We start from the raw sequence: 24,731 nt of genomic DNA, 5'->3' as shown, positions 1-24,731 counted from the left end.
TGAAGGCAGTTTAATCAGATTGCCTGATTTTCTTATACAGACTTTTCTATAATTATGGAGACAGACATTGAAATGAAGAGCTTCAAGGCCTCTTTCTTTCTCACAGTCAGACTACTGTCCTGCAGTTGTGCAATTGCTACATCATCCAGCTTTGCTTCATCATCCAGCCTTTACACATGGCATATTTGCCTGTCAACCCACCTATGGAAAAACACTGGCCAGCATACATCTCTTACCTCACACAAAAAAGGCTCTGTGATCTAAATGTTTTCAAACATGCATAAGACATGGAGTAAGTGCCTTGCATGATTGCTCTTCTGCTTGCCCCAGGGTTTTGCAATCCATCTATTCATGCCACAGCCCTTTTTCAGCTGGGCAGCTGTGCTCTTATGGCTGCTGCTGTCCCTTTATTAGTCCCTCTACAGTGATGGTTTCGGGGGACAAGCAGAAAGCATGTCTGTCCTTTTTCATGAAAACATACCCCTGGATATGTTGATGGCCAGGGTGGTCTGCCCCTTTGTTCATTACCCTATGCAATATCAAATAAACCAAGAGTGTCTGTGAAGTTTGATGAACAATGGGCAGGCACAGCAGCTCGGCCAGCTGGCTCCCTATCTTTGTCTCAGCCAGCAGTCACACTGGATGCTGGAAAGAAAAAGTAAAGTAGCTCAAAGCAGTGGCACTTCTTCAGAATACCCTCCCACATCTCCAGCAGTTTTTGGCACAGAGGTTTCCTGAGCCAGTGGGGAATGCAGGAGCTCTCAGCTTGTCCTGCAGAGACTGCCAGCAGAAGCAACAGTGATGCACCACAGCTCCCAGGCACCCTGATGGAAGTGAGCACTGAGTGAAGGAAGGAAGAGAAAAAAAGATGTCCTTTCCTACAGCATGCAAAATGGGAATTTCACTTAAATATATAAACATATACATAAAATTTGGGGAGGTAGATGATGGGGGAAAAAAGGTGAGAAATAATTGAGCCTATTTGCATCTCTTTGTTCTACCATGAGGTGTTTAAAATTTTTTGCATATTCATACATACAATAATTGATGCTTTCTCTAGCCAATCTGGGTGTTATGCTGTCTTTTCTGCACCTTCACACATAAGAGCTCACATGCATATTTTAAACATATAGAAGTTATACTTCATTCTTCCTGCCTAAACTGTGCCTTATCTGTGTCATGGTTTTCTCTATTTTACAATGTCACAGAGCAGAAAGAAATTTTTATTGTCTTTTGCAAATAAAACACTGAAAACTAGACCAAAGGCAAGTTAAGGATCAGACAGTAGAATTACAAAGTGGAACATTGCATAGGTTTGTCTCCTTCAGATACAGAAGTTTCCATCTTGTCTTCAGATGGAACAGTCATAGATAATTAAAAAAAAAAAATCATCTGGGTGATTCCCTGGCTGCCTGAATGGTCCAGGACTAAGCTCTAACTCTGCAGATATGGGGAGAAAGGTGTTTCATGTCCCAGGTTTCACTTGTTATGTGTCTATATTGAAACAGAGCAAGTCAACATCTGGAGTAAAACTCTTAAATTAATGGAAATAACTGAGAAATGATGCTGGTATCCTTCTAACACAGGTTTCTACTGTTAAATTAGTTGGCTGTGCCCTGAATTTGCAAGCTCAGCTAACCATGCCTATAAAATGCAGAAGAGGCTGTACTAAATGTTTCAGTGATTAAAACATAGTAGATTTAATCAAGTGTGGAGGTAAATGTTGTTGAGGAAGAAAACTAGATATGCTCCTACAGATATGCTTGATGGCAAAGCAACTGCCCCAGTTTGAAACTGAGAATCCTTGAACTCAAGTCAGGACTCAGATTTGTCCTGATTTAGGGGTAAGTAGTTTCCAGGGCATGGCTGAGGTCGCTGTTAAGTGTAGGGCAAAAGTTTTAGTGAGGTGAGCAGCAGAAAAGATGACACTCCAGCATAGGATGCAGAGTCAGATTTAATATAGATAGGCTTTACCTCTCTTCACAGCTTTAGTCAGAACATTTCAATATATCAGTTGCAGAAAAAAGAAAAAGCCAAACCTCATTGCTCATTTCTGTGTCCACTGGCTTTTTTAGGGAGGGCGCATTCAGTCTCCATTCATACTGGGGTAATTTCCTAGGAACTTCACACCAGACACAGATGGTGGGTTTGGGGAGGGCAAGGGGGATGAATGTCTCCTTATTCCTACAGTGCCAAGAACGCTTTGGCTTCTACTGCCCAAAAAGCAAAACAATACCTAACAGGAACTTTGGTGTCCCAACAAGCTGTTCTAAAAACCTGGGTACACACAAACCTTTCTGCATGGCTCACCTTGGTCCAACACCTTAGGCTGACAATGCCTGAATGGCCAAACCTCATCTGGCTGACCAGATGGACTCTATTTCTTAGCCAAGCCAAGCTCATTACCAGATCACTCTAAGTGAATTTTCATGGTCTTTAAAATCAGGAACAAATGTCATGATACAATAAGAGCCATATCAGGCCCACAGTGTTTTCTTTCATACCTTCTCTGAAAGAAAAGTGAAGGAATTATGGAACATCATGATGAAACAGTGTGATTTCCTTATCTCTTGTGTAGATCAGAAGTTAAAACCTAAAGCTGCATTTATTATCTATGCAGTCCTCTTGTTTTAGGAGCTGGATGTATCCCTGCTATGAATTGTGTTTTCTTTCCAAAGAATTATTTATCCATATATAAACAATAAAAAGGCAGCAGTTTTAAAGCCTTTGATATAATAGGAAAAATATTATCAGCTTTTTTTTCCCCCTAATCTTTATATATGATGGTGAACCTAATGAAAAGCAGATAATTTATTGATGCCTCCTTCATATCCAGGGGGATAAGGAAGAAATTTTGTTATTAAAGAATGAAGTGAAATTCCTCAACCCCCTGCATTGTACATATCACAGATTGTTTAGAGCTCTTTAAATCAAAACAAAGATATAGAGTAATGGGTGCTTCATCATAAACATTATTCTGTTTGCACTGCATCATTTCTTACACTGCAACAATTAAACTCTCAAAGACCTGCCCATGCAAGCTTTGAGCTTAATTGGTAGAAAACTTGAGAGGAATTCTCTTGAGGGGCAATAATTTGTTTGTCTCTTTGGAAGTCACTGAGGAATTAGAAGGGGATTTATTGTGAGCACTGTGGTTGGAATAGGAAATAACCACATGGGCAGCCTATTTCTGAGGCACAGTCATGTGCTGGGAAGGGGGAGACAGAAGGCAAGCAAGCAAATACTTAAAATATGGATTCCATTCTATTGGTCCAGCCATGCTGACCTCTAGCATTGGTGGTTTTCTTGTATTTCAGTACAAGAAGTACAGCTCTTATATTTCAGTACTCTGAACCAGTTTGCAAAGAGTAGAGCTAGAAGTTTATTTTTCTTTTTATTTCTTTGGTAGGGAAAGAAATAGGGAAAAGATGGGGCAAAAAACCAGCCCAAAAATGCAGCCAGTGCAAAACAGATTGGTACTTTTGGGAAATGCCTTGCTTATAAACTCTACCTTAACAGTGATACCACTTCTTCAGTTCGAGGGACGTGAAACATTGACACAGCACAATGAAGCCTTTTAAGACTGGTTCCACACTTCAGCAAGTAACCTGGGCCAAGCACCATGCATCCAACTGGTAATTTTGTGCTTCTGTGAATGTTCAAATACCCGATATGCCCCTGGCACAGGCCAAGCAGGTTTGATAGCATCCGCAGGAAGGAGGCCACTTATTTTTTCATGCGTAATTTATCACCACAGGTATTTTTGCCTACCTATGTGTCCTCTGCTTAAACTCATGGCAGCACGTACGTTTGCAGCTGGACGTGCTGTTGCTGTAGCAATCGTGCTCCACCCTTCAGCTCACTGGCAGATCCTGAAACAGGATGTCAGCATGAGCTGCCTCTCTGCAGAGCCACTGTCTATCAGAAAGAAACAGCCTTGAGACACCCTGTGGGGCACTTTTTGAGAGGAACAGGGGTAATTACTTGGGATATTTAAGTATAACATTCAATATTTACTTCTCCTGAGAAAACATTTAAAGTGGCAGTACTTTATACAATTCCTGCAAATGCAAACTCACACACTTGGCCAGGACATTTTTCTCTTATTCTTCATAGAAGTAGAATTCCACCAGATATATATTTAATATATATCTGCATTTTTAAAGTTTATTGCTTCTCTTAAAGTTTATAGCCCCCTTACCAAATTACAGTATTTGTGAAGCAAAAGAGAAGAGTTATGAAGCCTTCTTTTCATCCCAGTCTTGAACCTGTTTGACAAACCTCTGTGAGCTTTTGAGGGAGTTTTGCTTCTGATCAGCATGACAAGCTTTTCATCCCCTTTACTTTATATGTAGGCACACATTCCCTGTAATGATGGCTGTGCAGTTGATCTTGCTTTCCCTCCCTGCTTTTGCCTTGCCTTATCATGAAAGGTCATGGGATGGAGTCGTAATGATTGCTGCAAAGGAGTTGTGATGCACTTGAAACACAACTTGTGGCTCCAAGTACGGGTGCATGTGCACACACCCCTTTGCTCTCCAGACATAGCTCACTGTTCTTTACGAGCCTAACCAAATCTCACTGCACCCTCTTCCCACACACTCAAAGTACTTCCAGTCTGACATGTTATCTCTGTACAGCTTCAGCTGTGAACAACAGTCCTCCACCTTGAATTACAGACTTTAATAGCTGGTGTCTGTTGTGACAGGGTATGTGACAGGGCATGTGACAAGGAATAATGTCATAACATGCCTATTATATACCTTCCTCCACCTAGGAAGATTTTCCTCCATCTATTATTTTGGTGATTTGGCCTGTGTGGGAAGATTCAGGGAGTGTTGAGACATGGAAAGTTAAATCTCCAATTATCCAGAGGTCGTGACAGTCAGCCAAATTGTGTGCTTCCCTTTCCACCTCTACACCCACTGCACTGTCCTGCTGATGACCCTGAAATGGAAAGACCACCCTCCCTTGAAATGAAAAGAAATCCTCAGAACTTGCTCATCCTTGGTCCTCTCCCAAAAGCTCATGCTGCCAAGCATGGCTAATTTCTGCAGGAGTTTCATAACCTGGTGGGCTTCTACTCTCTTGCGACCTCAGCTGAGGTCATTGCATTCATTTCCATTTACGAAGTTGTCTTGCGATTAAATCTATGTTGTCCCAGAGGCAAATGTGTGTCTGAATTTTTCCCACTGCGTGTGCACTGCCCTCTTCACACAGATGAGGTTTTTCTGGCAGCCTTCTGTCATGTTGTTATGCTTTGAATAATTGTTTTTTTTAAAACTTCTCTGGTCCAAAGTTCATTTTTTTCCCCTTCTCTCATGCTGTCCCCCCCTCTCTCCTTTTTGACTCCCTAGCCATCCTCAACCCCTCCATTTTATCTCTGTATTTTTCTTGGCCTGTTGGGAGCTAAGTTAATTTAGGTATTTGTCTGCTTGCCTGTCAGGTTCTATCAAGAGTAAAAAGAATGGCAAGTTAATAAACCCAAAATTATGTCAGGCATGAAGCAGGCTATTAACCCATGCTGTTGATCTGGCAGCAGGTGCAAAAAAGACCCATAAAAGAGAAGAAATACGGCCTTTCATGTGCACACACACAGACACGCACATGCACACGCTCTGGAAAGAGCGTGAATGGTTGCATGTTTCTGTCAGGTGGCCAGCTCAGGATTAGCTGGTGGTCTCAGGCCAGACTTTATGGGGCAGGTGTCCACGTTGCAGAAACCACAAGCACCATTCACAGGCTCCTTGGCAGCTGCAGCGCGAGCACTGACGCGCACTCTCAGCCGAGTCACCTGGTAGGAATTCAGGAATGGAAGTGGGGAGGAGAAGAGGGTGAGTTTGCTGTGCTGCTGGTCGGTCACCATTAAGAAAAGACGTGGGATCCATAGAAAACGGCCTGGTTTTGCTAGGAAAAGGGGAACCCATGGAGGTGGCCTGGCCTTCAGAGAGTGTGTTGTGGACTCATGAAATCTGGAGGGAGCACTATCGTGTTAGAGAAAAAGTGTCAAGCAACACTGCACTGGCTTCTGGAATCATGGGGATTTTGTTCAGCTTCGTTATGAAAGATAAACTTTTTCAATATTTTTTAGATAGTTCAGTAAAATACTAAAAAACTAGGATGTTCTAGGATGGCAAAGTTTAGGAATAAAATGGGTTTGGAGATGTCTAGAAATCTACCCTGATGCAAATAAGACAGATGCACCTCAATGGGAGGAAAGCAAATCCTCCCTTATTTTCCTCTTGGTTTTCTTTATTGAGCTTCACACCTGTAATTTCCCTTTCTCTTCACCATGAGAAGCCTAATCTCTGCCACCCAGGCTCCAGGGCATGGTGCTGCTCAGCCTCCTTCCCTCAGCAGATGTGTTATGGGTTTCTCTTTAATCATACCTCCTTCTCTACTTTTGCTCCTGGGAAAGAATGGTGAACCACATCTTTCCTTATAGCTTTGGACAAAGTGCCCAACATGATCTTGGACGGGACTCGTACCCAAGGAAAAGCTGTGGCTTCAGGCAACAGGAAAAGCAGTGTACTTTTTGTTTCTGAGTTCTTTTCTCCTTCCAATGTCTTCCTATTTATGAGGAGTTATCCTAGGCAACTGACTGACAAAATCAGCGCCATGCGACTCAGTGAGAACATCTTGGTGATATCACTGCCAATGCATCCAGCTTTTCAGGACTAAACTACTGAACTGCATCAACAGTCCAAATTTCCTGGACTTTATGGATGCAATATCAGCATTTAACAGCTGGGTAGTTACTGAAAAATTAAAGCCTTACTATGTGGAAAGACTTCGAAGGTTTGGCGTCTGTAGTGGGTGGCAAAACACACATAATTAATTCATAGATCACAGCATGCCTTTCAGCAGCATTGCACATTATGTTTGATTATGTATTTTATCTGTGTTTATATGTGTATTTATAGCTCTATAATTCAGACTTGCATAATTACATATAATTACATACCTTTGTTTACATTTTTGACTGGGAGTTTCGAATAACCACTGCTGCACTTTTGAAGTCACCCACTCGCTGATAAGGATATAAAAATTCCAATACTGTCTTGAATTTTATACAGAATTTCTTCCATTTAGATACTGGAGGGACCTACTGAAAACATTGCCATTTTATTTGGTGTGCAGTTGCATTCAAACCACAAAGAGTATATTTGGTGTTTATATATATATTAAGCTCCTACTTATTTTTAATATTCTAATTAATTCTTAAAACCTGACAGATGACTGATAATCGCTCAAGAAGAAACCACAATCTAAATAATTATTTTCTTTTTTTCAAGGTTGTTCTTCTGTTTATATTTGTTATAACTTCTTTTTAGTTGACTTCCTTAACCTTATTGATTTATCTTTTTGTTCCTTAGTAATTTCCTATCTGGTCATGCTGATCTTGCTTTTACTGACACCATGGCTTAAAAGTGAAGAAATGGTGTTCTTAAAATTCTCCTGATTCCAAGTATTGCTGTTCAGAGTGGTGACATATTTCAAGCACTTAATTAATAACACCTGTCTTGCAAAATAGGCATTTGATAAGGTGACAGAGTTTGCTCTGCAGGCAAAAGTGGTGGAGCAACTACAGCGAAGGCTGTCTTACCTCAAGAATATAAACTAGCCTGGTTTTCTAAAGAAACGGACTTCTTTACCCATCATACCTGTTGGACCATCTGCATCTTTCTGACAACCTTTGAACCCAGGTCTGGATCCATCAAGTAAACCTGACAGAGTGATAATGGTCTCATTGTACAGACAATGCAACAGTAAGCTGTTACTACTTGGGAAAGAAGTTGATATTTTGGGGACAGGAGGAAGGAAGGCACCCTGATAGAACCCTAAAGTGACTCATCCTTCACTCACTGCCTCTGCTGAATGTCACAAATAAGAAAGAGCAATCAGTCAAATGAAAAGGGAAGCCATAGTGCGGCACTCTCACTGTACTGCCTGTCTCCTGCTGAGGTAGCAAGGCTCCCAAAAGCACGTAGGAGTGAAAAAGGGTGAAGATAGTTTGGGAAAGGTGGAATGAGTTACTCTCACTTTTGGGAAAGTTCTTCCAGGCAGTGGGGAAGGTCCCTACAGTGTGAGGATACAGGGCATACTGGGTAGGCATTATTAAGAATCTTTAGGCTTCATTAGTCCTACTGTGTGACGGTGCACAGGGGCTCTTGGATTGGGGAAGAGACAAGGATCTGACTCCATGTTTCAGAAGGCTTGATTAATTATTTTATTATATATATTACGTTAAAACTATACTAAAAGAATAGAAGAAAAGGTTTCATCAGAAGGCTAACTAAGAAGAGAATAGCAAAGAATGATAACAAAGGCTTGTGGCTCAGGCTCTCTGTCCGAGCCAGCTGGGCTGTGATTGGCCATTAATTACAAACATCCAACATGGGCCAATCACAGATGCACCTGTTGCATTCCACAGCAGCAGATAACCATTGTTTACATTTTGTTCCTGAGGCCTCTCAGCTTCTCAGGAGAAAAAACCCTAAGGAAAGGATTTTTCATAAAAGATGTCTGCGACACAACTGCTCATAGAGCAGCTTCTGTTTCCAGGCTGCTGGGCTCCAGCTCATCACCACGCCATGGTGGGTGATTTGTTTCATGCTACTTAATGACAATAGTGGCAGCAGTGGGGCTGTTCACTGCTCACAGGCTTGCTGCAGAGCGGTGCTGGAGGACGGCCACAGCTGACCGCAACAAAGAGCTGAGCTGCGTCCCACAGATAAAAGCTATCAGTCCAACATGTGTAAACAAGCCTAGTGTCTCTTGCATTGAATTCCACTCTTGTTCAACGTATCGTTTACAGCACCAGACCTCATCCCTGTGGAGCAATTTCTTTCCCACTTGGTCTGCTTCTGATTTGTGTAAGAGAATGACGTATAGAAATGACACTGTAATAAAGATGATGGATAGTCAGTGAAGCAGCTGCAGATTAGGAGAAAAGGAAGCTGACTACTGAAGGCTGGCTTAGCAAAAAACAGAAAAACAAAAAACCACAAACAACAATACAAGGTTCTAACTGCGTATACAAAAGTCACTTGAAATCCTCCTACTGGTATTCTTACTGGCATGCCACTCAGAACATGTAGAACAGCAATTTCCCAGTGGAAGCAAACTACCCAAAATCATCTTAGGGGGCTAAATGTCTTTTAGATCTGACCTTTAGATCAAGCACTTACGCTGAAATGCCTTCTCCTCTGAAACTCATACTTCACAGGGAATAGGAAAAAAAGATGAAACAGCTTTGAAAAACCCAAACAACATTCTCTTTAGATAAAGCTCTTAGACTAGGGTGTTAGTAAGTCTGTGGCTTCCTTAAGCTCATACATGGATTTTACAGACCAGGCTGAGTCAGCCTAGCGTGGGATGACTGGATGACTTTATATCCTTAATCAGTTTTTTAGTGAATAGTTATTTTCCTTCTGATTGCACCTGAGGAAAAGCTTACAAGTGTTTGCACCACCTTCTAAGCAAACAAAATGAATTGGGCAGCAGCAGCCTGGAATACTTTACCGTATGCCTGATTCTGTGGGGCCCTTTCCTGCTTTTGCTGTCCTTCACTAAGAGGTACCTTTCATTTCAGAAGGTGGCTCAGCATGCCATTTTGAAAATGGGGAAGTGGAGTAGCAGAGAGGATGAGACGAGGGTGGGAGGGGGGCCACAGAAATTTTTACTTCATGAGTCAAATAGCTCAGCTGTCCAAAAATTTCCCAGACGATAATCGCTGCTTATGTCTGTGTGAGCTCCTACAGAAAGGAATGGAATGTGCCATAGTTTTCCATAAAATCCTCCAAAAACAGGATTGATCCACTGCTCTGTGCTGTGTTTATACCCTGGTTACAGCAGACTACACCAGTTTTAGGCCATAGCCTGTTTGCTGGGTTTCTTGAATCTGACATACATTCTCATAAAAGGATTTGATAGTATATTTCTCTGCAGCAGACTGAAGATGATGGTAGCTCAGTCCAGTTTTTTCCACTCTTTTTAATCCTCTTCAGTGCACTGAAGTAAAACAAGATCAATCTCAATCTGCCATCTCTGGATGAGCTAAAGAAGCAACTTTGTCTGACCATGCAAAGCAAAGAACCACACACCATGCTCAAAAGGAGGGCACACTACAGGGATAGGAGGGGTCAAATTATTCAAAATAAATTTATTTGAAGAAAGCAGTTTAGTGCCTGGTAAAGAAGCTGGTTTGATGACCCAGTGATGGACATCTGATTGACAGGGCAATCAATCAGGCATTAAATTTTCAACTGCATCATGAGGGATGCTGTTGGGTAATTTGTTTCCCCTGTGAATTGTGAGTCTTCCTCCAATGGAAAGACTGCAGCTAAGATGTTATCCATTCGTTCTTGCACTTTCTCTTCACATTTCTTAACACAATAGTTTACGCTAATGATATGAATGCTAAGGCAAAAAAAAAGATCTTTAAGGTGGTTGTGCCAACCTTTATTTCAGATAATTTATTGGATCATTACCATAGATTTCTGCTTTTAAGTCATTATTTTATCTGAACTTAATTAAAACATGTTAATTTAAGTCACTTCAGTTCAACTAGTTGGCTCCTTGTCCCACAGCTGTAATAAATTTTGACATTTTACTGGGGTTTTGTTTAGTTTGCAAATTTTCTGTAATTCCTTATTATGCAGCTTTAATAGTTGAGACATTGCTAAAGGTTGTTAGTGGTTTCTCTGTTATGATTTTAAAATCAAAACCAGTGCCAGCCAATGTGTCGTGTCTCAGCACATGTAACCAGTCCCTAAAGCAAACTGATCTTGTGCTGCAGCACACATGAGCAGTGTTGCAACAGCCCTGGAACAGCACAGCAGCTGGGAACAACTCACTATTCCTGGAGCAGTGTGTATGCCCCACTGAAACAAAAATATATTTATAAATAAGACACAGATGTTTCAGTTTCAGAAGTCCCAGGAGTTGTTACAGAGCAGCTGAGGGTGAAAAAATATCATTACCATTTAATCAAGAAAAACTCCAAAATCTTTTGGATAATTCTGTGCCTCATTAATGAATCATTTTGATCAGTAACTTTTTGGTAGCCAAAACATCCGTGTCATTCATGGAAATTCACCTCCTGATGGTGGCTGATCAAATTTTGCTGCCATCATCACTGGTTTTGCTCAGATGCAGAAATGGTCAAAAGTGAAAAAGGCAGCCTACACTAACATCTTGTTTAAAAATAGTGTTTGCACACCCAGACACTAAACATTCATTTCATTTTCTTCCTATGCAGCTGTTGTAAAGGTCCATGGGGTGGGGAGTGCTTTTCTTCTGTGTTTTATTCTGGGAAAGTCTGAAGTAAAGGGAAAGTGTATCAAGGTGTCACAGTGTGAAATTGTATTAATGGTAATTGTCAAGAGGCTGCTGACTTTACTGGACTCAGGTTTTGCCCCATGATATAAATTACACTCCTCTGAGCTGCTTCAAAGACCTCTTTCAGTGATCACATATCAGGTTCCCAATACAATTTCTTAATCTACTTTTTGAGAAGCCAAAACTAGGTTTACAGATGTTCTCACAACCGACGGGAGCAGAACAAATGAGAGAACAAAGATTGTTGAAGCAAAACCCCAATGTGCCTTTCTTTTCAGGAAAGTTTGTGTCTCATCCTTCCACCTCTGTCCTGCTCCTTAGTCCAGCCTATTTTTGAAAGTGGAGAGACAGGGAAAGTTTGATGATTTTTCTGGAGCAGCTGCTGCAGAATTTGATCCTAACCTCATGAGGAAGTTTACTCCCATAAACCATCCCACTCAATTCTGCAGAACAAGAAAGGCTGAAAGCCTTGAATAAACTGTGAAGTTGTTGAAACAAATATTTCAATGGTTCTTAAACTCTACCTATGAATCTTGGTCAGATCATTCATTATCACTGTTTGCCCACTTAAGAGAAGAGAATGAAATAGATCCCAGTGGCTCAGTAGAAATTATGTGAGCCTTAGTGACACACACAGTCTCCTTTTCCTTCAGGGAATATCGGGTGTATAACTGGATAAGCCGCGAGCACACGCCATGGATTTTGGAAAGTAGGATTGCTCCAGATTCTCTCTGTACTATAATAAGATTAAAATTTTACACTGCACCTCCTGTACAGATAAAATGCTGCTGAAAACAGAGGGCACTTATTTAAAAAAGCCACTACCTCTCTGTAAGGGAAGTCAAGGGTGTCAGAGCTGAGGCCACCAGCATGAAGTTTTCAGAGAGAAGGATGGTGGCACCAAGGTGCTCAAACTGTACCAATACCTAAGTCATATCTTATTTTTAAGCTGACAGGTTCCTGATAACTTTGAGGTCACATGAAACTGTTTAAGAACCTACCTACCTGATAGTGGAGAAACTGCTTTAGTAATTCAGGCATAGTCCTGTGCCTCATATTTTTCAAAACCTTGGCTGATGACTGTTGGCAAAAATGCTGTGCTTTCAGTAAGGGAGGTGGAAAGGGTCATAATTTGGTCATCAACATTTGATGCATCCCAGAAGAGGATCTAAAAAGGTATCCTGCTAGGAGTGATGTGTTGTTGTTGGCTGTCCTTGTCCCCAGCTGGGATTGAAATGGATTCAGCATTTCAGGAGTGAGGATAAAAAAGTAAATTGTCACATCCCTTAGCTGTTTTTTTAACTTGGTTTTAAAAATTATGAACTACTGTGATTTTAAATCTGAGAAGAGACTATTTTGTATGTTTGATTGCTTTGAATAATTGTTAGTGAGAGTTCTTTCAGTGGGAAAAAGAACATGGCAGATGTCTTATTTTGCGTACTTAGATTTAAATAACATAAGGCACCCTGCTGCCTTTCTGAACTTAAGCTACTCTTCATCTAGATGTAATTTGTAGGCAGAAAAGCAGCCTAAACAATCTAAAGGGGCAAAACAGAATCCATTCTTCCCACACCTTCTAAAACCTGACCTCCCCCGAAGTTCTTCACCTTGTCTGTCTCTACAGTGCCATGTAAATAGCAGAAAGCCTTGTTTCCCTTTAGTTTCCAGTTTCTTTCTTTAAAGTTGTTTTTTTTTTTTTTTTATAATTTTAGTGTGTTATTAATACATTATTGATGAAAGATGCCAAGCCAGGTGTGATGGACAGGCAAGTCAGTTCTCTAACAAGACCAAGTCTAGTTTTTGCATTTCAAGATGATTGTCTAAAATGATGGCCTGAATACATCCCACTTATCTCACACTTTTCCACATAAATCCATTTACCCTTTCTGTCCCCTCAGAACATATGCCCTGAAAAGGATCAGACAATTTTGTCACAGCTGTGCACAGCCCCCAGGTCACAACCCTGCTGCATCTCAAAAGTGAAATATGCTGCAGGGTGGCTGAGGCTGCATGGACTGGTAAAATCACAGGGCTAGGAGTTCAGCTGGGGCAAGAAATTGACTTTTCTCAATTATTTGAAGCTAATACAGAGTAGAAACCATGTTCATAAGTCCTTAGAAAGAAGAGTGTAAGGAGAGACATGAGTCTGTGTTGGGGTGGCTTCAGGTCTAAAAGATGATAGTTATATTTTTTTCAGAAGGATAAGAATTCACTTACTTCTTGAAGTATTGAATTGACTGATGCCTCTGCAGATTCACCTACCTTTGGCTGTGGAACTAAAAGGAACATGTAAAATGGTTTAAAAAAAAAGCAGTGGTGGGTGGCATTGCCTTTCCCATGTTGTCTTTCCTTCAGAAGGGTGCTGTAGCACTCCATAATACATTCCTCCATGTGAAATCACTGAGTGTAGGCTCTGAGATGGATTAGAGAAGCAAACTGTTCATGTATAGGTCAAATTTTACTGTTTTACTGTATTTTATGGCATAAATGCAGATAAATCTTAAAGCATTCCTTCAATATTATTTTTAATTTTTTCAGTGGAGAATTGGGCTCAGTGGGACTACATGCACTACAGAAAACTATATCTGAAAATTCAAACCAAACCTAGTTCAATTAAAACTTTGGGTCAGCTCTAGGTAGACAAATTACAATTATAATGGCAACACCCCAGACTCTTTGATTAGAAGATGCTGTAAATTGTGGTCATTACTTGAAATTTTACATTTTAATCAAGAGAAAGAACCAACAGGAAGCTTTGTTGTCTAAATAACATCTTCTGGGCATTAATGTTAGTGGTGAGTACCACCTCTCTACAGGATGCTGTAGTTTGCTTAAAAGGTCAAATGGTGACAAACATTTGGTTTGTTAGGTCTGAAGATATTCTGCTGTGAAGTGGATGCATAATAGACTGCTTTGAAATCTTTGACCTGAGTCACAGAACAAAAACAACTGCAGTGTGGATATTATACATGGAGTGAAGACATAGAAATAACTTTCATTTCCCACCTCATCTGTCCACCCACAAGCTCACTCTCCATCACTGAAACTTGTACATGTCTGAATAGTGCCAACAAAGGAGCTCTGCTTTGCTTCCCTCCTCTAAGTGCAAATTCCCCCTGCTGAGCTCCTCCACCACCCACTGTATTTTCCATGTCATTACTGAAAGCAAAACACCCTCAAAACAGAAATAAATCAGCAGCAATCAGTGGCAACACTGGATATCTCACTGCCCATCTCTCTGCCTCTGTAAGCGTTCACTTGGCATCCCAAAGTCAGGCAAAAAAGGTCCAGAAGACCAAAGATTATCCTGGGAAAGGAGAGTCACAGCAAAAGACAGTGAGACACAGACTGGAAATGTGTTTGTGCACTTTCAGTGGCACTGCTGAGCAGAGGGCAGTGGTGCAGTCCAAACATGTCCTCAAATCAAGAGCACGTTCTCTGGTGAAGGCATGGCATGGTGAGAATAAAGGCACAGACCTCCAGCTCCTGTTAAGACAACACAAGCTCTTCTGCAAGATTAGGATTACATTCCCTTTCTTAAAACTGACAAAAAAATGTTGCAGATGATGCCACAGAATTTTAACAAATGGAAGGGGACTTAAAGACCATCTAGTCCCAGCCCTCTCTGCCACAGGCAGGGACAACTAAACCGGGTTGCTCAAGGCTTTAGCCAACCTGCCTTTGAACACTGCCAGGCATGGGACCAGCACAGCCTCCCTGGGCAGCCTGTTCCAGTGCCTCGCCACCCTCGCTGTAAAGAACTTACATCTAATTCCCAGCCTAAATTCCCCCCCTGTCAATTTGCACCCATTACTCCTCGTTCTACCTCTGCAGTTCCTGATGAAGGGTCCTGTGATGGTGTTCACAGGTTCTGAGGTTGAGGGAAGAGATGAGGATGTGACTCCATGTTTCAGAAGGCTTGATTTATTATTTTATGATGTATATTATATTAAAAATATACTAAAAGAATAGAAGAAAGGATTTCATCAGAAGGCTAGCTAAGAATAGAAAAGAAGGATAACAAAGGTTTGTGGCTCAGACAGAGAGTCTGAGCCAGCTGACTTTGATTGGCCATTAATTAGAAACAGCCAACATGGGTCAACCAAAGATCTACTTGTTGCATTCCACAGCAGCAAATAATCATTGTTTGCATTTTGTTCCTGAGGCCTCTGAGCTTCTCAGGAGGAAAAATCCTAAGGAAAGGATTTTTTATAAAAGATGTCTGTGACAGAGTCCCTCTGCCCATCCTGTCGGTGTCTTGGGGATTGCCCTGACTGGGTCTAGGACCTTGAATTTAACTTTTTTGAACTACAGGAGGTTCACACAGACCCACATCTGTCTGTCCAGGTCCCTCTGGATCCATCTCTTCTGCACTGCACAGCTTGGTGTCACCAGAGAACCTGCTGAGAGTGCACTGATCCCATTGTCCACATCACTGACAGAGCTGCACAGCAGAATCAGCCCCAGCACCAGCCCCTGCAGGACACCACTCATCACTGGTCTCCATGAGGTGAGTTAATATCTGGAGTTACTGTCACTTCCAGTCTTTTCTGACTTTCCCATCTCTTTTCAGTAGCTTGCCCGTTTGAAGAATGCAAAGATATTAAAAAATCAGCTGCAAGTAATTTCTCCATAATAAAAACAAACAGAAATTCTGAAATTAATCCCAAGGCAGCAGCAGGCTATGAACTAAGATCTAGTTCAAAGCCGGATCTCTATCTGCTACTACAGCCAGTTCAGCCAAAATAAATCTTTATTTTCACCAGATGCTACATGTGGCTTAAGTATTCCCACACATCTGCACTGGAATAATGTTCAGAGAGAAGATAAGTCCTTTCTTGGACAATGAAAATGTAACTTTTTTGAACCAGTCTTGTGATGATCCTTGATTTTCCAGCCTTTTACACAATCCCCTGGCCTTTCAGGGATTAGCACATTCAACAAAGGTGGGGTCACCTCCCAGACAGACTTGACTGTTGTGCCCAAATTGCTTCTGGTCATGATCCAGACAGGTTACACTGAGCCAGCTGACATACACAAGTGCAGTTGAGTGAAGCAACGTGACAAAGCTAAGGCTAATCATTTTGGTGTGTTAGTCACATTTTTTGAAGGGCTTCATGAACTGAGACTTCTAAATTGCTCTTACTTTTTACAGAGAAAAAAAAGAATTCTGGTTTATTTGAAGGCCCAGTCCTCAGTGCTCTTTTTCTCATTAGGATCTTAAATTGAACTGAGAGCAATACTCTTCAGACCACCACAGCTCAATAAATAAAAAATAGAGAAAGCCTGAAGGCATCCTTAATTGACTTGCAACCTTAAAAAAAATTAGTGCACAGAACATATTTTCTTTAAATCACCAATTTCTTAAGGAAGAAATGTTGCTTGCAGAACAGCAGGAATGAAGACAGAACCTGGGAAAAAATGCATTACATTTTACATGAGGAGAGGGAGTGCTGGAATGGCATTCAGATGTATTGAATAAGAGTTTCCAAGACTTCTTGTTCATTTTGCTCTGCCCCAGGATCCTCCTTTCCAACATGCTGCTGGTGTTTGGTGCTTCATCCCAGGTTTAAGTTTGTTAGCACTTACCTGCCATAGGGGTTATGAAAATGAAGACAATGATCTCTAATTTGATGTGGAAGGCAAAAAACAATGAAAAAAATATGAAGGTGAGGTAAAAAAGATATAACTGCCTCAAGGGTAACCATCAGTACTGGAAACACTGCACAGAATAAAGACAATAGATTTTAAAAAGTGTTTGAATGATGTGAACTTTGTCACAAACTTTAATTATTTAATTCTGTGTATCGAGAAAATATTTTTAAAAAAATCCAAAAAAAAAAAAAAAAAAAAAAACAGCCCAGAAAACCAGCAATTTTGACTGACAGCTCTAGCAGTGAATGAAAATTCCCAACCCTTCAGTGAGATGTGGTGACTGGAAAAAGTAAATATTAATGGAAAAGTTATAATGAAGGACTTCAGGGAAAAGAGGCAGTTGTCATCTATCCAAAATATCTGTTGAGTACTCTGAAAATGCAAGTTTCAGAGTCCCCAAGCAAGACTTCCAAGCCTCTGGAACAGCCCAAGCCACATGAATGTTAGGGAAGTGTACAAAACCACTGCTTTCCTTTGGCCCATTCACCTAGAGTTGTTAGAGTTTCCTGCCTAGAGAAAAAGAATCCACTACAGGGAATTCAGGAAAAATAGCTGCCTGGAACCACTGTAGCTTTTTTCCTAAAACTATAATGATGCCCAATCCACAAAAAACCCAAACATGATAATGGAAGTATTTTAATCAACAGCGGGGGATTTCACTGATTCCAACACCAAAATATTGCATTTATTAGAAAATCCTTCAGAAGTAAAAGTATGTATGTCCCCACAGCGACAACAAAATATAAATGAACATTTAATTCTTTCTCACTCATAAAATGTCATCTTTCTATGAATCACTCTTCCTGCCTCTGTTGTGTACTAGATATGAGGCCACATCCTTAAAAAAGCTCCAAGAAAAGCTGGTACTAAAAAACGGGTAAGCACAAGGAGAGGGAAGACAGGCTGCAAGAAAACAAAGTACGAAACCCTGCATTTTTACTGAATGTGCTTATTTGCAAAGAGTTTTTGACATCAACACAGTGCTTAATAAGACAGTGCCAGAGTGTTGGTGGTGAAACCTGTTTGCAAATCACCACGGGCAAAGCGCTGAATGGTGGCTCTGGTTTGAACCCGTGTTATCCTCTACAGCTCCAACAGCTTCCATCCCCTCTTTATCCAAAGGAGTTCCGTGAAAATGAGGTATTAAAGGCACTATTTATTGTAGAGTCACAGATTGTGCTGAGCTGGGAGGAACGCATGCTTTGAGACTGCTTTTCTTCAGGGTTTGGTTGGTGATTCTTATTCCCTCTTCGCCATCAGATGGACAGCTAGATATTCATTGTCGCCCTGATTTTTTAAGATGTTCTAAGCCTTCTGATGTTTACATTCTTGTAATGAACTTTCTCACATGCTTTCTGTGAATAACTAATTGTTTTGCATTCTTTTATGGAGGAGAAGAAATTTGATGAACTGTTGGTTTGTCCAGTGTCATTGGAGAGGTGGCACTGTCACCCTCCAATCCACTGTCACTTTTTGGAAAACTATAAATGTTGGAGTCAGATAATAAACTTCCCTTTTTTCTTCATCTTGAGAGCAGCAGTGTGCACTTGTGTTTTTTCATGTCCTATAGCGACTCTCTATCCTCTGTTTCCTGAACTACCCCATCATGCCTGCCTCAAGCTTTCTTTCACTTTATTTAATTTCTATAATTTTCCATCTCCTCTACCATTCTCCTCTTCCTGGTGTCTCTTCCATCTTGTGTTTCCCACAGGCCAGAAACTTCTTTGTAAATATCCATCTATCCCTCTCCCTCATGGAGTTAAACACAACACTAAAGAGAAATTAAAATTTTTTTAAATCTAAAATTCTGTGGCCTTCTTTTCCTGAGTGAAAAAGTTTGTTCAGAGGATGAGAGGTAGCACTGGGATAGCTTTTGATTTCTTGCTGGGGAATGCACAAGCTGGGGTTGAAATGGGAAGCTGCAAAAGCGTGGCAGCAGAAATGCGTCTCTGCGAAAACCACGTGTTCACTGATGGGAAATGAGGGGCTTGCCAGGAGGTCCCAGCAGCCTATTGATGCACTGTCAAACTTTTCACCCTCGCCCTTCCACCACACTCTATTTTAAATCCCTGCTCAGATTATTTTTATTTTTTTTCAAACAGCTCATGATTTTGTTGGGCCTATGGCTCACGGAGGCTGCGTTGCCACTAAAAACACACAGCTAAACACAAGCGGGTAGGATTCAAAGGAACTGAGCAGATATATTTATTTATCATCTATTAAAAGACTCTGAACACAGATTAATGTTCCTTACTCAATAAAATTTTGTATTGTTTCACCTGCTATACAGTGGGAATTGAAAAGGCTCTCTGGTCAGCCAATCTGGCTGTAGCTGCTTGAAGTGTCTGAGGGTTCTCTGAGGAAATATAAACTAAGAAACCACCCACAGTAATACTCCCCAGCTGCCCTCTGAACGTCAGGGCTCCCTTGGGGCTGCTCCAGGCTCCTCCAAGTCACAGGAGAGCTGCATCCCATGTCCCCAATGACAGCCACACTTCTGCTGGCTTTTGCCTGTTTGGATCGGAGAAGGTGGCACAGATTTGTCCTGCAATTCATGTAATGAGCCAGGAGCCTTATCCTGGACTCCCCAAAAATTCAAAGTACACTTTTTAAAAATTTTTTTATATACACATATATCTCTTTTCATGCTCAGATGGATTCTATTACCCTTCTCCATGTTGATCATCTGGAGGCCAGAAGAAGCAAGCTCAAATACGGTTTTTCTTCATTCATTCTTGCAGGCATACAGAGCAGTATTTATGGAGTCCTAAGTGCTGTGTTTTGTTTAGAGTTTTCTGTTAATTATCCTCTCTTATGCTCTTACATCTTCCCTCCAGGCTCCCATTCCTTGTTTGTTTTCAGGTCTGTCTGTTATATGTAGTTAGATCATGATGGCTCCTCTATGACTTCTTTCTTTTTCCAAAGCTATTATTGAACCTTATTTTTGTAATTTCTGGGCCATCTCCCTGTTACCAGAGCCTGTCTTGTACTATTCCTAATGCCAGAGTGATATATACTGTCTTTGGTAGAGAAATCTTAGTTTTTAGTATAATATTAAAGGGCTCTGCATGCAGCCATTGTTTTGCTTCTGTGAACTTAGCCTAAGCAGAAAAAAAAGCAGATTCATATTTCACTCCATAGTGAAATATTTCCCACACCTAAACCAGCCTGCAGACACATTGCCCATTGGGCACACATGGAGTCTGTATACCATTTTTTTTTTTTCTGATTTCAAGTGCCAGTTGTCACCTGGTATCTGACCCTGGGATTGGCTGAACATTCTTGGCTTTATATGGAAAAGAATAATTCATGTCATGATCAGGCTTCCAATGGTGAAGAGTATTTCTAAGGTAAAGTAAAGAAATTTCAGCAATTAAAATCATTGGACCTAACTCTACTGAGAATGGAAGCCAGGATTTTTGTTAGAAGAAAGCAGTTTCCTTTTGCTTTTGCTCTGGGACTAAAAAATATTGCATGAGGCAAGCAAGTTTAACAGAAAAAAATTCAAACTATAGCACAAAAACTAATGAAATGTCACTTTGGGGTTCAACAGCTCTGTAACAACAGTCCTGCCCCACTGGGAAATTCTATATAAATATATATATTTAAAATACAACAGAAAAGGAATCTCTTGTGAACTTTTGAACCTTTAAACTTTTTATTTCAATAAAAAATATCTAAATTAACAGAGGAAAAATAAAGTTTCTAAATAAAGTCTTCCCCTAGGATGGCATTTTTGTCCTGCCAAATTAAACTAACCAAAACTTTTGTTTCTCTAGCAATTTAGCTTCCCAAGAAAAATACACCTGCAGCTATCAGGAGCTTTGCTTGAACACGCAGACCTTCTGTTTCATGAACAACATTTGAGGGCACTTCTGCATTGTGGGAGGTTTCAGCCAAAGAAAGGGACAAGCCAGACCTTCCTGGCTGAAACATCTGAATTCAGAGGCAACCTGAGATGTGTTCCAGCCTTCCTGGGTTAATAACTTGCTCTGCAGGCAGCCTCTTTGATCCTTTCAAAGCTGATCCTGAAGCAGGGCACGACCTGCTGCGAGGGAAGTGGGACCTGGGGTTTGAGAAGCAGGTGAGTGGTCCAGAGGTGAGGCTGAGACATGGGGTCCCATCCTGCCTCCCATCCCTGTGCCCCTGCACCGAGGAGACCCCACCCAGGGCTTCACTGCTTTGGCGTCTTTCAGCATCTGGTGCTCTTACCTTTGACAAAGGCATTGAGTTACAGTGTCTGCCTGAACTGATAAAAAACCCACCAAAATCCCATCAAAACCATATTTTCAATCTGGGAGATTATAGAGGAAAACCTGGAGAGGAGATCTAAAAACCCAGAAGTCAGAAGGTCATTGGAACTCAGCTTATGTTGTATTTGTGGGGTGCCCCATGGCAGGAAGGAATGATGCATTTGACTCCATGTTCTTAGAAGGCTAATTTATCATTTTAAGATACTGTGTTATATAAAAGAATATTATACTAAACTATGCTAAATAATACAGAAAGGATACTTACAGAAGGCTAGAAAGATACTAAAGAAAAACTCGTGACTCCTTTCAGTCCCGACACAGCCTGACCATGATTGGTCATTAAGTCAAAAACAATTCCCATGAAACCAATCAAACAACCACCTGTTGGTGAACAATGTCCAAACACATTCCAAAGCAGCAAAACACAGGAGAAGCAAATCAGATAATTATTGTTTTCATTTTATTCTGAGGCTTCTCAGATTCCCAGGAGAAAAATCCTGGGCAGAGAGATTTTTCAGAAAATATAACGGTGACAAACTTATGTTTTTAAATTTTTTTAAAATTCCACTACTTTTAAGCCAATTTTTCTTATTTTCTTATTTTTAATTTTTAAATTTTAATTTTTGTTCTAATTTATTAAATTTATTTATTTATGTGTGTTTATTTTTAGATTTTCTTATTTTGAGGGTGCTCACATTTTACGAAAGTTTCAGGTTAGCAATGCTGGCAAAACAAAAAAAGATTATCAATATAATTAAATAGCTCCAATTTATCTGAAACCCTGTAAGCAGCCTTTTCAATACATGCTTTTCTTCAATGATGTGATCTCTTTGAAAGAGTTGTACAAAGGGCTCATTGAGTTAATTTTCCAGTTCTTGAGTTTATTTACCATTCTTCAAAGCCTGATCTACAGAACTGAGCTCCTGAACTCAAACTGCTGGGGAAATGCAATTGTGATTTACCCAAAGTCTCTCCCCATTGCAAGGCTGGATTTCACAATATGCCTGAAGAGCAACCTTCAGTGTTTATTATTGTACTGGGCAAAGTCTGCTTGGTTCAGGCATCAAAATCCTGTTTGCTCTGAACCTCCCCTTTCTCACTCAGAATGCCAGGGAAATGTTGTAGGAACTGTTTGAATATTTCCTGCCAATCTCCCTGCGGAAGTGAGGAAGCAAACAAAGATGGAACATTGATGGGACTCAGTGAAAACAGCAGTCATTCTTTTCTGGAGTGAGTGACTCTGGCTTCTTTATGGTGAGCTCCAAATTTAGACCTGGAATTCCAAGAATAAGCAATTTCTTACCAGCATTTGCTTATTACTCAAGCCATTCTTAGCACTCAGCCTTCTCTCTTAACACTGCAGATACACACACAGAAATAATGGAATCACAGAATGGCCTGGATTGGAAGGAACCTTAGAGATCATCTATCTGCATCCCCTGCTGTGGGCAGGGGCATCTTCCACCAGAAGAGATTGCTCCAAATCCTGCCCAGTCTGGCCTTGGACACTCCAGGGATGGGGTAGCCACAGCTTCTCTGGGCACCCTGTGCCAGTGCTTCACCACCCTCAAAGGGAGCAATTTCTTCCTGACATCCAATCTGAATCGCTCCTCTTCTAGCTTAGGCGTGTTCTCAGTTATCCTATCACTGTATGTGCCAAGTCACTCAGACCTGGAGCCCACAGAGATTCCCAGCAGGATGTATTGTGTGATTCCCAGCAGGATGTATTGTATTTCCATGTGTGCTGGCTCATGTGCTGTGTGGGGCTTCATCCCACCTGGCACCACTTGTGCTGCATCCACCCATCAAACAGTGAGTGCAGCTTGGGCTGGGGGAGCAGCTTTCTCAATGTGTGACATTTCCTGGGCAGGGGTCCAAGCTTCACTATGGCAATGGACATCCAGATTTTTCCTGTCATGAGATTTTTCTCCAGACTTAAGATTTTTCCTGTCCTGATCTTGAGGCCATCATTCCATATTTAGCAAAATTTGTGAAGCACGGGGAAGGAGAGATATGAAACTTCCCTCAGAAATAACAGGTCAACTCTGAAGACGTTGCTGTCTAGCTGAGGCCTGCATTGACCCACATGGCAGAAGTGCTGCAGAAATAAGACTTGAGTCCTATAAAGGAATGGGGGGTCTGTTTTGTCCAGGCACAGGAGTGAAGAACAACCTTGTGGCTGTGTCTCTGAAGCTGCCTGGTACAATGTATGCAGCTCTGAGGGAGCTCTGAAGATGTTGCTGTCTAACCGAGGCCTGCGTTGACCCACATGGCAGAAGTGCTGCAGAAATAAGACTTGAGTCCTATAAAGGAATGGGAGGATTGTTTTGTCCAGGCACAGGAGTGAAGAGCAACCTTGTGGCTGTGTCTCTGAAGCTGCCTGGTACAATGCAGCTCTGAGGAAGCAAAAACACTTGTCCATCTGTTCATCTCCCCCGCTCCTCCTCATTCAGAAACCTGCCTGTCCCTCATCTTGGCAGCCACTCTCTTCAGGTTTCAACCATCTGATTCATGCAGCAAAAAGTCTCCCCATAGAAAACATGCTGGCTGAACCACTTTGTTTTTCCTAGAGCAGTGCAAACAGTTATTGCAAGGGGAATTTCAGGAAGATTGTGCCTGGCAAGGAAAACTCACTAAATAAATACATGATGTTAATTATCCTTTGCCTGTTTCAATTGAGCATTTCAAAGTGCTTTGCAAACCATTCATTAAGCTGCAATTTAGTACCATGTGGTAGTTAAATATTATCAACACTGTTTTCTGCAGGTGGGATGCTATGACACAGAGGGTGAAATAACCTGGTTGAAGTCTGTTAGCAGAAGACCTGAGCCCCAAACCTACTAATTTTGTTCCACAAGCTCCCTGCTCCATTAGACCTCTGTAACTGTGAAAAGATGTGGTTATCTTGCAGGTAATGATGGTTTTGAGTCCTTCCTTTGACACTCTTCCCATCAGATGCTACATTAGTTTCTACATTCTCCCACCACCTTAGCCAGCCTTCTTCCTTAGTTTAATCACCTGAAGCATGCTCTCAGTGGAAATTCTAAATGAGTGAAAGGGAAAAAAGAGCAGGAAAAGGTAAGGATGTTCAGCTTTGAGTATTTGTTTGTCAGAGGGACATTTGCAGCAAAGACAAGTCCAGGTGCAAATGCTGCAGACTCCGTGTGCATTCAGCCATCCCTCTTTTCTCCAGTTGGCTTGTACATATCTGGGCCACATGGATATTTGGATTAACAGAGATGGGCAATGTGGCAGATGGACAGATGTGGGGAGCCACTAGATGGGGCTCCAGGAGGAAGAAGAAGACTGCTGTGGGATCCCAGGCAATCCATCAGGATCAAGCTGAGCTGTGTGTTTAGTATCCTGGTCTGTGTGGGATCTTTATTGGTAAAGATCAACCACAATAGCAGCACGCAGCACCTGTGCTCTCACCACGGGAAGGGAAGGAAGAGTGCCTTCCAAGCCAAAATGCACAGCATT

The sequence above is a fragment of the Ammospiza caudacuta genome, chromosome 5 (genome assembly GCF_027887145.1).
Source record: "Ammospiza caudacuta isolate bAmmCau1 chromosome 5, bAmmCau1.pri, whole genome shotgun sequence".
In the NCBI taxonomy this organism is placed as follows: Eukaryota; Metazoa; Chordata; class Aves; order Passeriformes; family Passerellidae; genus Ammospiza; species Ammospiza caudacuta.
Note: the sequence above shows the minus strand (reverse complement) of the source record.